Source organism: Pseudorca crassidens, chromosome 11 (assembly GCF_039906515.1).
Source record: "Pseudorca crassidens isolate mPseCra1 chromosome 11, mPseCra1.hap1, whole genome shotgun sequence".
Taxonomy (NCBI): domain Eukaryota; kingdom Metazoa; phylum Chordata; class Mammalia; order Artiodactyla; family Delphinidae; genus Pseudorca; species Pseudorca crassidens.
Genome location: NC_090306.1, coordinates 407,501 through 422,828, shown reverse-complemented (window position 1 = coordinate 422,828; position 15,328 = coordinate 407,501). Strand labels below are relative to the sequence as shown.

The 15,328-nt window shown below is 46.1% G+C and overlaps 1 protein-coding gene across 31 annotated transcripts in view; it reads right to left on the bottom strand.

Moving 5' to 3' along the window:
* The window catches only part of MICAL3 (microtubule associated monooxygenase, calponin and LIM domain containing 3), a 178,404-nt gene that overhangs the window by 151,029 nt on the left and 12,047 nt on the right, over positions 1-15,328 (bottom strand). For 27 of the 31 annotated variants that reach the window (XR_010947403.1, XM_067755915.1, XM_067755914.1 and 24 more), the window contains exon 2: positions 355-539. The exons of 1 other annotated variant lie outside the window; for it this stretch is intronic. The gene's annotated coding sequence lies outside the window, so the exon portion shown is untranslated. Of the gene's footprint in view, positions 1-354; positions 540-4,040; positions 4,541-10,619; positions 10,756-15,328 lie in introns of those variants that run through there. 3 more of the 31 variants (XM_067755911.1, XM_067755912.1, XM_067755913.1) reach the window with 3 other exon arrangements.

The window sequence follows — 15,328 nt, the reverse complement described above, 5'->3', positions numbered from 1 at the left end:
CCACTTCGTGGCTCTTAAACAGGATTTACCCTGTCATGTCCTGCTCAAAAACCTACAGACTTATTATCCCTCATAGTGTCTCCTGTGTGATTTCAAGTCCCTCTGGCTTGAGTTACCCGATCTCATCTCCCACTTTCCCCAAGAAACCCAGCCCTCCCTCCAGTTTGGCAACCCCACCCCACCCCACCCCAGGGCACATCCCTCTCACTCGGACATGGCTCACGTGGTTCCCAGCACCTGAATCCGCTCGTGCTCATCTCCCTGCCATGTTTCAGAGCCCCTCGCCTCCGCCAGCCCTTCCTGAGTGCCTCCGCCTCTGGGCGCCTTCGCAGTTCCAAACAATTTCATACTTACTCACATCCAAGCAGTATTGTTTGCCATTGTTTCTGTTTCCCAACGGAAAATTCCTTAGGGGAACAACCATGCAGGATCTCAGGAGGCACAGACACCAGAAGGCTTCCGAGCACAGGCTTAGGAGTCAGACAGAGATTGGATCCTGACTGCCACACGCTCAGCCGTCCAATTCCTAGTTGGCACACCTGTAAAATGGAGGTGAAAATAGTACCTACCTCACAGGGTATTTCTAAGAAGTAAATGAGAGAATGCATCTCTATAACGTTTTCCACAATGCCTGGCAAAAATGCTCAATAAATAATTAATTCAACGATAACATACCGGGCCACAGCCCTGCCTAATGTCTGCTGACTGTGCAGCTGGAGCACAACAAACAGCTGCAATTAAGTGATGGAAGACTACTGAAGGTTGAGGACTACTTGTAAAAACTAGACAAAAGAAGAAAAGCAAGAGGGAGCTCAAGAAAGTAAAATAATAGAGTGGAACGGGGAAAACAGGATCTAAGGACTAAACCAAATCTGAAAACACTTCCTGGGCACTGACTATGTGCAAGCACACCAAGGGGCACAGAGGGCGTGTAAGACAAAGTTCCCACACTCACGGGGCTTAGGATCCAGCTAAGCACTTAAGACAACACACAAAATAACTAAAACCACAAAAAAGTACATAACCGCGAAATGAATGGTACAGCCAGGGGTTTCCAGCTTTTTTCAGTTACAACTCCTTTTTACCATCAACTATTTCTTTTTTGATCATTATGTGATATATGGCATTCCTTATAATACCTTACTGATTGAAAAAAATGCCTAACAATAAAAAAAATTTACTATGAGTTCAACATTTTCCAATGAATTTGTATTTTGTTAATCACAACAGCATCGACGTGCACTGCAGAAAAAGCAGAACATATATATTCGCGATGTCATTAACTCAAGCTATGACGTTTGATGAATCTACTCAATAGATCCACAAGACTGGCCGATGGGCAGTGTACACACACACACACACACACACACACACACACAGACTCTGCCCAAAGCATGGGGAATCACTGGCAGAGAATCCTACTGACAATAGTAGTTCAGAAGCGAGTAGAGACTAGATGACAAAGTTCTAACAGATTCAACTCAATAAACACTTAGCTAACTTAATTACAACAAACAGTTAACTGTTATAATGAAAGAGATCTTGGAGGACGGGTGGGATGAAGCTGGGCGGAGGGAAGGGGGAACGTGACTGGCGTGCGCGTGCTCAAACCCGAGCCTGGAGCCTCCTCTGCAGGCACGCTGGGGGGAGGAGGGGACCGCGACCTGGGCACAAACTCAACCCACCGTCCGGAAGGGACACAGCTGCTCAAAAGACAAGTACTGCAGATGCCAGGAGCTCCTGTGTGAAGAGCACGGGCTCCAGAGTCCACAGATCTGGACTTGAATCTGAGACCCACCCACCACTGGGCCTCAGTCAGTGAAGGCAGGCTTCTGAAGCCCCATCTCCCTGCTGTAAAACAGAGACCAATACTATTTGCCTCATAGGGAGATAAGGATTTTGAGGTGAGGCTAAAATAAGTAACCATGGTGAAGTGAGCCCGCGGTGTCCCAGAGAGCAGATAATGCCGCGGTGCCCACGACCATACCACAGGGAATGCCAAGGTAAGACTGAGTGCAGCGCTCCTCAAACAGATTTGACCACAAAGCAGTTTTAGGTTAAAATTTACAGAAGGAATCAGTAAAGGAGCGCAAGAGGTATGAGGCACACTTAGATTAGCATGGGACGACAAATAAGAAAACACCTAAGGATCCAAACTATGAATTCAACATTTTAGATACATCTTTAAATTATTTTATTAATTTATTATGTATTTTATTAATCACAAATCAAATCAAAAGGGCTCATGGGTAAATGAACTGTTGCAAAAATGACTAGTTTTTAAAAGGTTTATAAATAAAATCCTCCCCCCTACCAAAAAATTGAGTAAAATTCAATCATCTTATTAAGAACATCTTTTGCTTTTCTCCAGACCCCTTTTAACAGTCCGTGGAACACAGTTCAGGAAGCACTACCTCAGAGTGGGGTGCGGTGCTGAAATAGAGGACAAGATAAACAGGAACAAGGAAGACACAACAAATAAAATATTATTCTACACTTCTGTGAACAATGATAAATTGTATGGCTTAGACAGCAGGACTTGGTACCTCTTCTCACCACCCCCAATTTAAGGACCATGAAAACACCTGTTGTATGCCAGGAATGCTACAGGCATTAGGGGATAGGACTTCTCGGGATAGAGGAGGGGAGGAAAAGGCAGTGAAGGGAAAATTATCAAATTCTGCTTCTGAATTTGGCCTTTTTTTAAATTTGGATATTTTTTTAATGTATGTATGTTATTACTATAGAAATCAGATGCTTTTTCAGAAGCGAAAACTAAAGCTTGAAAACAAGGAAGACAACGTGCCACTGTAGTGAATGGACACAGTTCTGATTGCAGAAGGTCTTTATCTGTCCCCCAACGGAAGCTCCGACCAGTGTGGCCTGGGGTAGAGAATGGAGACCCCCGTGTGGGCTCCACGCCGGCAAACTGCTCCTCAAGGACTCAGAACTCCAACTCCATCCGACAATGAGCAGGAGAGCCGCCCCTCTCCTGGAAGGCAGCTGGAGATGCCATGGAACTGGGGCGCAGTCACACAGCCACTCTGCACACCAAGGCCAGTCCCTCAGAGCAGCGTTTCTGTGCAGTCCGGGCCCCTGTGCCAGGAGGGCAGGAGAGGCGGCCCAGGGACTTTCCGTCTGCGAATTCTGGAGCCCAAGCGGCCGCGGAAGGCAAACCCAGGGCAGAGAAGAGGACCAAAGGAAAGTCTGATTAATAATTACACTCTGAGTTTACACAGCACTTCTTTCTTCCCTGATGAGTTTGAAGTATTTTGGAGACATTACTTCACCAGGGCCTTCAGGTTCTTTATTTAAGACAGTCTCCAGCACACGGGAAAGCTGAATATTAAGTCCACTTTAAAAGATTAGGGAGAGCACACATACCCACACCGATCTGCCCGAGGGGAATCGGCAGAGCAATGAGACTCCAAGCTCCCGTTCGCCTCGCTGTTCTGGCCAGTAGCATAAGGTTGCTTCTCAAAAATGATTCTGAGAGTTTAGGAAAAACTGAGTGTCCCACAGGTCCCAAAATAAGCGTCCAGAATTACACAGAACAGAATAATAGCCCTGCCTCACCCACAGCACAGATCAAGGGCCCAAGTTGCCTTAAATCATTTCTAAGACAAGCCAAAAAAGGAATAAAGGAGAGAGGGAAATGGAAGGATGAAAGAGGAAAGGAAAAAAGCTCATGTGTTGTGCTGAGATCAAAGTAGTTTCCATTTGTATCTCAAGAGAGGGGCACTGGCCGGTTCCATAGGCCTGTCTACTGCAAGCCAACCAGAGCACTATAATCTATAGGATAAATCGCTAGTCATTTTACATTTCTTTCTTGTCTCTCAAAAAAAATACATCTGTTTCTATAAGAATACTCAGTCATTTAGCATTTATTGTGAGTCTACCAAACACCAGGCATCATGCTGGGTCTGAGTACAGAAGTGAACAAAATGTCTCCTATACTGGATGGAAATGCAGTGGTGGACACAACCACCAGGACAAAAATGTCAACACACAAACAGAAAAACAAGTTCATACTTACATACCGTGAAGAGGTCTGAGGGGGAGAGAAGAGCAGAAGGTAAGAGGAAATAACACAAGGGACCCTTGGCTGGGGTGGTCAGGAAGGCGGCAGGAGCGAAGTGCTGTCTCGCCTGAGGTGGAGGGTGGAGCTGAGGGAAGGCGGGAGCTTCCTGCAGGGGCAGGAGGAGGCACAGGTGCACGGCCATCAGGTGAGAACAGACGTGGGCCTTCCAGGAACTCTGGGTTTAAAGGTCACTGGGAGAGGAAGAAGAGGACAGCAGGGCAGGCAAGGCCACATCATGGAAAGCCAGGCTTGGCATCTTAAGGAAAGTGGATTTAAGGACCTTGCTTCTTCCTGTGTCCCTCATAGCTCTCGGCCCAATGCCTTCCTCATGGCAGACACCAAGAGAACACATGCTTCATTCAAATATAAACCACTGACCAATTTACAAGCAATGCAATGACTTAAAACCTTGGCCCTCAAGAATCTTACAGAAAAAAACAAAAAAAAACAGACCATCCCTCCACCCCAAATGACAAATGTTCTTGAGCCAACAAGAAAAATATCCTGAGACAGTATCTAATTAAATGCCAAATGAAATGTTCAAGTCGTATGTCGTTCCCTGGAAGGGGGTAATTTTAGGCCATAGTAGTGATGACAGGTTTCCCAGAGAGGGTAGGACTTCAAGTGGAAACTGAAGTTCGGGAGAATTTAGCTCAGCCACCTGGGAGGATGCTCCAGGCGCACAGAACAGGGTAAGCTCAAGTGCACAAGGAGAAACGAGCAAGGCCTGTTTGAGAGAAATACACACAAAGGGACAGCTGGGCCCATCCTGGACACCCGCACAGCAGTCCAGCCCAGAAGCCTCTCCAGGCCGGTTGGCCCAGCCTCAGGGCCTTGCAGGGGACAACAGGAAGGTACCCACCGGTCAGGCCCTGGCCGGTCTCCTGCCTGGCACACTCTGGGTGAGCGGCCTGGAAAGGAGTGTGAGTGAGACTGTCTGCCCCAGGAGGAGACAGACAGGCAGAGGGCTACAGATCTCACTCACTGGGACAAAAAATTAAATGCCAAGAAGGAGGGTGAGAAGAGGAAAAATCCAAGTTGTTGTAGAATTACGTAACTGAAATTCCACGCATAAGCCAGGAAATGCAAAGGTCACAGTTCCCACAGCAACTGTAACCTGAGCCGCCGGCTGTGTAGTCTTTGGCTCCGCCGGGCCCAAGGGGAAGCACCCTACTGTGCTCGGTGCTCAGCCTCCAGACCGCACCGCCAGCCAGTACCTGCCGCTCAGGGCCCCAGGTCCAGCCCCTGAAGCGCCAGGCAGTCCTGGGCCGTGATGCTCCGAGCTCACCTGCGTGGCCACACCAGGCTGCAGTTCCGGATTCTTTTAGGCAGAGCTCCACCCTGACCCCGTGCCCACTAACTTGGGTCTTTAATCTTAACTCTTCTTCAGGTTGAGTGACCTTGAGGGGGAGGGGAAGGTGCACAGGGGAGGGGCTGCTGCCCCCCCCCCCCCCCCCCCCCCCCCGCTTCTCTACATCTGTGGCATCCCACACATGTAAAGCCTCACCGACAGGGAAAAACGGCGGGGCCGGGCGGCAAGGGAATGTTGGGCTTTACAGGACACCATCAAAAAAAGGGAAAAGACAACCCACAGGGACCTCCCTGGTGGTCCAGTGGTAGAGAATCCACCTTGCGACGCAGGGGACAGGGGTTTGATCCCTGGTCGGGGAGCTAGGATCCCACGTGCTGCGCGGCGGCTGGGCCCGCACCTCAACTGGTGTGCTCACGGGCCGCAAACTGCAGAGCCCACACACCCTGGAGCCCGCGCACCATGACTAGAGAGAGAAACCCCGCATGCCACGACTAGAGAGAAGCCCGTGCCCCAACAAAGGATCCCCGGGTGCCTCAACGAAGGTCCCGCATCCCGCCACTAAGACCCTACGCAGCTAAAAAAAAAGAGATAACCCATAGAATGGGAGAAGATTTCTGCAAATTATTCACCTGATAAGGGCCTTGTCTCTAGAAAATATGTAACTGAGCACATGTTCCTTCCCCAGAGGGGCGGGGACACAGGCAGGTCACCCAAGGCCCTGCACCCATCCTGAAGCTGCCTGTATTATGATAGTGGAGGATGGGGCCTGAGCCCCCTTCCACCCTCACCCCGCAGGCTGGGGTCGCAGTTAAGGCTGTGGGTACCTGCCTGTGGGTGGAAGGAAGACCAATAGGCACCTGGTGATCATGGGCCTTTTTAAAAGATGAGGCCCCTGAGGTTCTCCTCATCCTCACTGTTCAATCATCACAACAGAAAAGACTCGCTCCCAAAAAAGTTTATGTTCTGGAAATCTTACCTCCCTTCAGGCAACATCTTATGTGAGTAGCTGATATTATGGGCTCTGGGCAAAGGATGACTTTCCTGTTACTTTGGCTGCCAAACTGGCCATAGACAAGGAAAGCATGAGGTCGTCAAGTGGAGGCAGCTGTCTGACCTGAGCACGGCCCTCCATGATGTGATAAAACTGCCCTCCATGACGTCACGAGAAGTAAACGGACTAAGGCATGTAAGAGCCACACCGCAGGCCTAACACGCAGGAGCCCAACAAGCGGAGTCACTAGATCGCTGCTATCTCTTCTCACACCCAACCTGACGACCCATTTCACTTATGAGAGCTGGGTGCAATTAACGACAGCAACAAGAACAGCAGCAATCATTGTAGCTGACGTTTAATATGGGCTCACTCTGTGATGAAGTCTACACAAGGTTTCACTTAGTCCTCACGATAACCCTGTGATGTAGATATTATTATCCACATTCTTGGGTCAAGAAACAGGACAGTCACGTACTCAAGGTCACGCAGTTCTAAGTGGTAGAAGATGGAAGTAAACCCAGACAATCTGGCTCTGGAGCCCTCACATTTAACCACATCACAGCCGTCTTCAGGTGTCTGTCCCACCAAGAGCAAATCAGGTAAAGACGTTCCAAAAACATCCCAAGGGTGACTTCCGTGACAGAACTTCCAGTCTTGGGTTGACCTAGTGATCACAAAACCATGTGGAGGATTCTGAGTTCTGCAAAAGAGAAAGGCCAGAAGCAATCCAAGATGCCACCATCACCCACTGTCACCCACTGATCACAGGTAGCTCTGTTCAAAGTGGGGACGCGCGACTATGCTTCATTTCGCAAGTACACTTGCTAAAAAGGCATTCTGATACCTCACGGGTAACAGTGAACAAGCCTGGGAATTTTCAAACTGTCTTACACCCTACTTGACTCCCACTCTATTTCATAAACCCCACAACTGTCCTGCATTTGCACAGACAGGACTTCTCACCTTCCCCACTGTCCTTACCCAGGTCTCCTCTCCCTCACATGTCTGTTCCTATGCTCCACACACCCTCTAGGCCCCAGCTACATGGTTTATACCCACTTGTTCAGATTACATACAAAGAAAAAAATCAACACATTCATTTACCCCAACTTAGAAATGGAAATACCCGATAAAGAAAGGGATACAGAACAAATGAGGCACTGAAAAACCACGTTTGCAAGTAATCCCAAGTATGTCCCCCCAAGGATACCCCAGCATCCCCATGACTAGTGGGAATGCGACCTTGGACAGAGACAGCCCACCTCCTGAGCTGGCTCCCTTCTCGGGGGGACATACTACCCTACTTACTGCTATGCAGGCGGTAGGAAGGGAGCAAATGAGACAGCCAACAGAACACTATTACATAAGTCAGATGTCTTACTGCTTTTTAGACTTGTCTGAACAGCATAGGGAGAGGGTAGACTGCTGAAGTATCTTGCAGGGATCAGGGCAGGAGGTAGTTCACGTTTTTCATTGTGGTAACGTATCTCCATAACCCAGATACACTTCTAATTATTAAATTCCATGCCTATACTACAGTAAATAGAGCTGAAAATCTCACTAGATAACACAAGAGAATTAAGACTACAATGGGAAGTGACACTGCTCCATTTTCCTGACTTATGCTTAAATACAACCTCAGTATACTGTGTCCAACCTCCAGCTATTCCCAGAAGCCTGGCCCCCAATCAGTGTGTTTAACAGTCATCAGCGGGCTTCCCTGGTGGCGCAGTGGTTGAGAGTCCGCCTGCCGATGCAGGGGACACGGGTTCGTGCCCTGGTCCAGGAAGATCCCACATGCCGCAGAGCAGCTGGGCCCGTGAGCCATGGCCGCTGAGCCTGCGCGTCCGGAGCCTGTGCTCCGCAACGGGAGAGGCCACAGCAGTGAGACGCCCGCGTACCGCAAAAACAAAATAAATAAATAAAAAAGAGTCATCAGCTTATGGCTGTTTTTACCAGCAACATAGTGAGTAAAATGCTATAAAGAGCCTATATGCCTTAGTCTCTGCTTTCATAAGATTTTAAGTTTCTAAAAAGCTAAAACAAAGTCACCAACATAAGGTCTAAGTATTAAAGGTTATGAAACTGACTACAGACTATTCAACTGTAGAGACATGTTAAATATAACAGAAACACCTGAAAGCATAGAAATTTGTCATGTAAATCTGGATTTACTCAAGAACTGAGGGCAGATTTGACCTGTCAAAACGAACAACTTTTATACTTTGAAACATACAGAACACTGTCAAGAAAGTGAAAGGAGAGCCCACAGAGTGGGATAACATATTTGCAAATCATATATCGGATAAGGAACTCATTTACAGAATATATAAAGAACTCTTACAGCCTGATAATTAAAAAAGTAACCCAAATTTTTAAATGGGCAAAGGATTTTAATAGATATTTCTCCAAATAAGATATACAAATGGTCAATAAGCACACAAAAAGATGCTCAACATCATTAACCACTACGAAAATGCTAATCAAAACCACAATGAGGGGGCTTCCCTGGTGGCGCAGTGGTTGGGAGTCCGCTTGCCGACGCAGGGGATGCGGGTTCGTGTCCCGGTCCGGGAAGATCCCACATGCCGCGGAGCGGCTGGGCCCGTGAGCCATGGCCGCTGAGCCTGCGCGTCCGGAGCCTGTGCTCCGCGGCGGGAGAGGCCACAGCAGTGAGAGGCCCGCGTACGGCAAAAAAAAAAAAAAAAACCACAATGAGATACCCCTTCACACCCACGAGGACGGCTAGAACCAAAAGGATAATAGCAAGTGGTAGCGAGGATGTGGAGAAGCCGGGAGCCTCATACCGTGCAGGTGGGAATGTAAGATAGCGCAGCCACTTTGGAAAACAGTTCTGCAGCTCTTCAGAATGCTAAACAGAGGTATCACAAGACCCAGCAATTCCACTCCTAGGCATGCATATATACAAGAGAAATGAAAACACACGTCCACACAGAAACTTGTACACGAATGTTCATCGTGACATTATTCGAGGTAGCAAAAAGCCGAATGTCTATCAACTGGTGAATGGATAAGGAAAATGGAGTAGATCCATAAAATGGAGTATTATTTGGCCATAAAAGGGAATGAAATTCTGATACAGGCGACAACACGGATGAACTCTGAAACATTATGCTGAGTGAAAACAATCTAGTCACAGAAAACCACAGACTGCATGATTCCATTTATATGAAATGTCCAGAATAACAAATCTATAGAGACAGAAAGTAGACTCGTGGTTGCCTATGGCTAGTGGGAGAGGGACTGGACAGAAGTGGAGAGTTACTGCTATGGGTACAGAGTTTCTTTGGGGGATGATAAAAATGTTCTAAAATTAATTGTGGTGATGGTTGTACAATGCTGCAGATATACTTAAAACCAGTTAATTTTACACTTAATGAACTGTATGGTATGTGAATTATATAATAAAACTGTTTAGAGCAGTAACCATGTCTTTTTTGTCACTGTATTCTCGTAAGTAACACAGGGACTGGCACACAGTAGGTACTCAACAAATGTTGATAAAATAAAGAGAACAGAGGTGCTGAGTCTTTCCACCAAAGATTTCATTAGAGGAATTCCCCCACTGCACTCAGGGACTTCTGTGAGCCGGTCCGAGCCCAGAGGAGACAGGGAGTCCTCTCCAGCTCCTTCTCCCAGCCCAGCACGCCCCCTAAACATCAGGGTGATATAGTCTCTGTCTGCAGTCTCTTCTAAACCTGAATTCTAGGATGCTTTGCTGGTAGATATAAAAAAACAACAAGGGCCTTCCCTGGTGGCACAGTGGTTAAGAATCCACCTGCCAATGCAGGGGACATGGGTTGGAGCCCTGGTCGGGGAGCTAAGATCCCACATGCCGAGGGGCAACTAAGACTGCGCACCACAACTACTGAGCCCATGCGCTCCGGAGCCCGTGCACCACAACTAGAGAGAAGCCCGCGCTGCAACAAAAAAGATCCCACGTGATGCAACTAAGACCCAACGCAGCCATAAATAAATAAATAAATAAATATTAAAGATGTATAGCATATAATAGTAATAAAATATGTAATAGTAATAAATATATAGTAATAAGTAATAGAGTATAAAATATATAATGCTCTTTACTGTAAATTCCATATAGTCAATTGACTCTCAGACAAACCTGTCATAGATTTTTTTTGTCTAACTCATATCTATGGCCAATCCATGGACTCAACTGATAAATAAAGTGAATGTCAGTTTTTATTTACCTTAAGGAGTGAAACAAAATTGGACAAAAAAAGATTTATTTTGGGACTCCCCTGGCGGTCCAGTGGTTAGGGCTCCACACATCCTCTGCAGGGGCCTCGGGTTCAATCCCTGGTCGGGGAACTAGGATCCCACATGCTGCGAAGCATAGGCAAAAAAAAAAAAAAAAAAGAACATGTATATCAAACATGATATAAGCAGCTTCTTTGCTGAATTGGACCCTAGTTTTTCAAATACTAAAAGAAGTATTTCCTCAAATTTTTGTGCTGTTCACAATGTACTAGATATGGACACAAAACACTTTAAGTTTAAACTGCAAATGTTAACATTTTTTCATCACTTTCTTAGCCAATGAACAAAACAACAAATCAAGCCCTGATGTGTAGTGTTTGCTGGTTTCTGTGGTGTAAATACTCCCACCATGGCCAAATTCAAGCTACGTACATCTCTGAACACAGAGCTGGGAGGAAATGTACTGTAATTCACAATTATACAGTATTTCCACCATATGGGGCAAGAGACCTGAGAGCATAGTTCATGCTAAAATAATGAGGAAGTAATGAATTTTGAGTATTTGTTACCTTTGCTTTCAATACAATTTATTTAACTATAAGTTTATAATTTTTAAAATATTTATTTGGCTGTGCTGGATCTTAGTTGCAGCATGCAGGATCCTTAGCTGCGGCATGAGGGATCTTTAGTTGCGGCATGAGGGATCTTTAGCTGTGGCATGAGGGATCTAGTCCCTTGATTAGGGATCGAACCCAAGCCCCCTGCACTGGGAGCACGGAGTCTTAACCACTGGACCACCAGGGAAGTCCCTAGAATTAATTTTTAATAATAGCTGTATTTAACAACCAACTTGCAAAATTCCTGAAAATTTAACCACAAGGTATGAACAGGCTCTGGCAGGCCATGGTTCACTCCTACACTCCCAGTGTTTAGTACACAAAAGGTGCTCATGCATGTTTGTAGAAACAAAATATAACCCTATAGTTACTTCACCCCTAACACTCCAGAGGGATTCAAGACTTTCCTATAACAAGATTTTTAGAGCTGGGAATTTTTAAAGCCAGAGAGACTAGAACAATCTTCCCTTAACACATTTCTTTTACAAAGGGCAGGGGCCGGGTCTTTTAGTACTTAGTATAAGCTCAAATCTAAGACACCTTCTTTGATATATTCTCCCTGAGGTATTTCTTCCACAAAACACTCAGGCACTGGGAAGCTAATTTTAAACCCTCGACAGTCTGATCTGGTTTAGCACCCTGGGTGGCATTATTCACAGGGCGTTCCTTAAAGCTTGCTTAAAGTTCTGGCTCCTGCACTGGAAAATACAGAGCCCCACAAGCACCCACCACTCCCGCTCCCGGCTCCTGGAGCTCAGTTTGGGTGCTCTCCCTCCCTCCCTCCCAATTCTGTCTCTGGTCTGCACTCCTCTCCTTGGTTCCCTGTGGATCCTGCCCAGCCGCCTTCCCAAGAGTGGTTTTGGTCCTTGGCTTCCCACCATCCTTTAGAACCACCTGCCTTTGTCACTAATGACTCCTAGGTCTACGTGAGACTTAACCCTAACCCTAACCCTAACCTGAATGCTCGTCTTTACTGACTAGCTTCATGACAAAGCCTGAAGTACTGCTCCTCTAAGAAGGCAGCAGAGGGACTTCTCTGGTGGTCCAGTGGTTAAGACTTCACCTTCCAATGCAGGGGGTGCGGGTTCGATCCCTGGTTGGGGAGCTAAGGCCCCACATACCTGGCGGCCATAAAACAGAAGCAATATTGTCACAAATTCAATAAAGACTTTTAAAATGGTCCACATCAAAAAAAAAAATCTTAAAAAGAAAAAAAAAAAGAATGCAGCAGATACTCTATCCCCATTGGCCAGGAGTTGGTGGGCCTTTATCTTCCTTAGACTGTAATATGAATAAAAGCAGAGAGAGACGTTTCATTTTCCCAAGTATAAACTAAAGCTGAGTTTGTTTCTTCAGTTATGCGTGCTGCTCTCCTAGCCAGAAAGCAGTGCAGTTACTCCCTGCCCCTCCCTGTCCCCGATCCCAAGACTCCACTAAACATCTCCTGGGTCTGTATCCCTCCCACTTCTGGTCACAGTTTGCCCTCATCACCCTCCAGTGGAAATTATTCCAAACTGCCCGCCCACAGGACCCCTGGACTTCAGCCCATCTTCCCCAAGTACTTTCACACCATGCCACTTCCCAGTTTTAGAACCTAAGGCTCCCTGTCAAAATCTAAGAGAATATCCCTGTTCCTAGGGAAAAAACACTCAATTATTGAGGGGTCAATGTCCCTAGTTTATTCAAAGAGAAGGAAAAAATATGAAAAAGCAAATGGGGCAAAACGAAAACAATGTGTGTTTCTGGAACAAGAGCTCCCTGTACTATTCTTGCCTCTTCTGAAATTATATCAAAATAAAGTTACAAAAAAACAAAAAAACTAAACCCTCATCTTAGTGTCAAAGTTTGATAATAAACAACTCCTTCTCATGGTCACATCTCTGACACACTGTTTTTGTCCCTCTCTCTACACCTAGACTCAGGATTTCCCCTGCTCCTCCCTGCTTCCTTCACTGACTCACTTCTTCCAGGGCTGCTGAGGAAGGAAAAGAACTAACATTTACTGACCATGTGCTACCAGCCAGGCGATATCACGCTTGGCATTTTGTGTATTTTATTTCATCAAATTCTACTGAGGACTCTACGAGGGAGGTGACAGGCGAGGCCTGGAGAGATTAAGACACTGGTCCAGGATTCCACAGCCACTAAAGGCAGAGCTGGAATGTGAATCCAGGTCGGCAAGGGAAGAATGATAAAGCAAATGGGGCAAAGTGTAAATAATTAATAAAACCTAATTAGCAAATTTAGGGAATGGTACAACGGAGCTCCCAGTACTGCTCTTACCACTTGTCTGTAAGTCTGAAACTATATCCAAAGTTACCCAAAAGAGGGCTTCCCTGGTGGCACAGCAGTTAAGAATTCACCTGCCAGTGCAGGGGACACGGGTTCGACCCCTGGTCCAGGAAGATCCCACATGCTGCAGAGTAACTAAGCCTGTACATTACAACTACTGAGCCCACGTGCCACAACTACTGAAGCCCGAGCGCCTAGAGCCCGTGCTCTGCAACAAGAGAAGCTACAGTGATGAGAAGTCCACGCACCACAACGAAGACCCAATGCAGCCATAAATAAATAAATAAATAAAATTAATTTTTTTAAAAAAGTTATCCAAAAGATAAACTTTTCTTGTGCCCCGACAAACAGGTGGGCCCACAGACCCAGCTACAGCAGCCATCTCCTGCCTAAAGCACCTGAAGGCCAAGGCAGCAAAGATATGTGTGAGACAATCGGGAGAATTCACGGTGCTGACAGTCTGGGAGCCCCTAAGGCATCAGTATCTCTGGGTTTTTTCTCCAGAATCAAGTCATATTCTTGGCCCATGTAAAACAAGACCAGTTTTACCAAACCTGGGAAGGCACCAAACCTGAAACTTGCGTGTCCCCTGGTCTCTTCCCTCTCCTTATCTCCTCTATCTAATCAGTGTCTTCTTTCCAAAGCGCCCCTGGCATCAACTCCCTGCCTATCTCCATTGCAGACATCCTGTTCTAGTCTCTTGTCATTCACACCTGAATTATTACCATGACCTGTGGGCCAAATCCAACCGGCAAGTGAAGAAGGGTTTTTATATTTTTTTAATGGTTGGGGAAAAAAATCGACAGATGACTATCTCGTGACATGGAAGAATTAGATGAAACTCAGATTTGGGGGGTGGGGGATAAAAGCTTTATTGGCGCACAGCTGCGCCCATTCACTGACCAATTACCTGCTTTCCTACTACAACAGCAGTCGGGTGGTTGCATCAGAGACCATATGGCCCGTTGAAACTTAAAATACTTATTTTCTGGACCTTTACAGAGAAAATTTGCCAACTCCTCCCATAGCTGGTCTTGCCTGACTCTCATCTCTCCCCACTCCATAAGATTAACTGACACAAAATATTACTTCCGTGCTGTCGCTCTGTGTTCAAACACCTCTGATGAACTCTCCCTTGCTTATATACTTCACACTGTAACCTGGCATCCATCAGACCAGGTGAACAACCTTGCTTTTAGCAAGAAAAGCCCAAAAAGCCATGCCTTTGTTCATGCTACCTTCTGCCTTTGTCATACGGAGTGAAGTCAGACACAGAAAGACAAATATCCTGTGATATTGCTTATATGTGGAATCTAAAAAAAGGGTACAAATGAACTTATTTACAAGACACAAGTAGAGTCACAGATGTAGAAGACAAACTTACAGTTACCGGGGATAAGGGGGGAGGGATAAATTGGGAGACTGGGATGGACATACACACACTACTATATGCAAAATAGATGACTAATAAGAACCTACTGCATAGCACAGGAAACTCTACTCAGTACTCTGTAATGGCCTACATGGGAAAAGAATCCAAAAAAAGAGTGGAGATATATATATATATATATATAAAACTGATTCACTTTGCTGTACACCTGAAACTAACACATTATAAATCAACTATACTCCAATAAAAATTTAAAAAGAAAGAAGGAAGAAAGAAAGAAAGAAGGAAAGAAAGAATAGAAAGCTAGCTCTTCTTGCCTTCAACTGCTAAGCTCACTGCTAACTTGCCTTCCAAGACGCTGGGAAACACTGGGAAAGGAACATTTCCTGGTTTCCTCTCC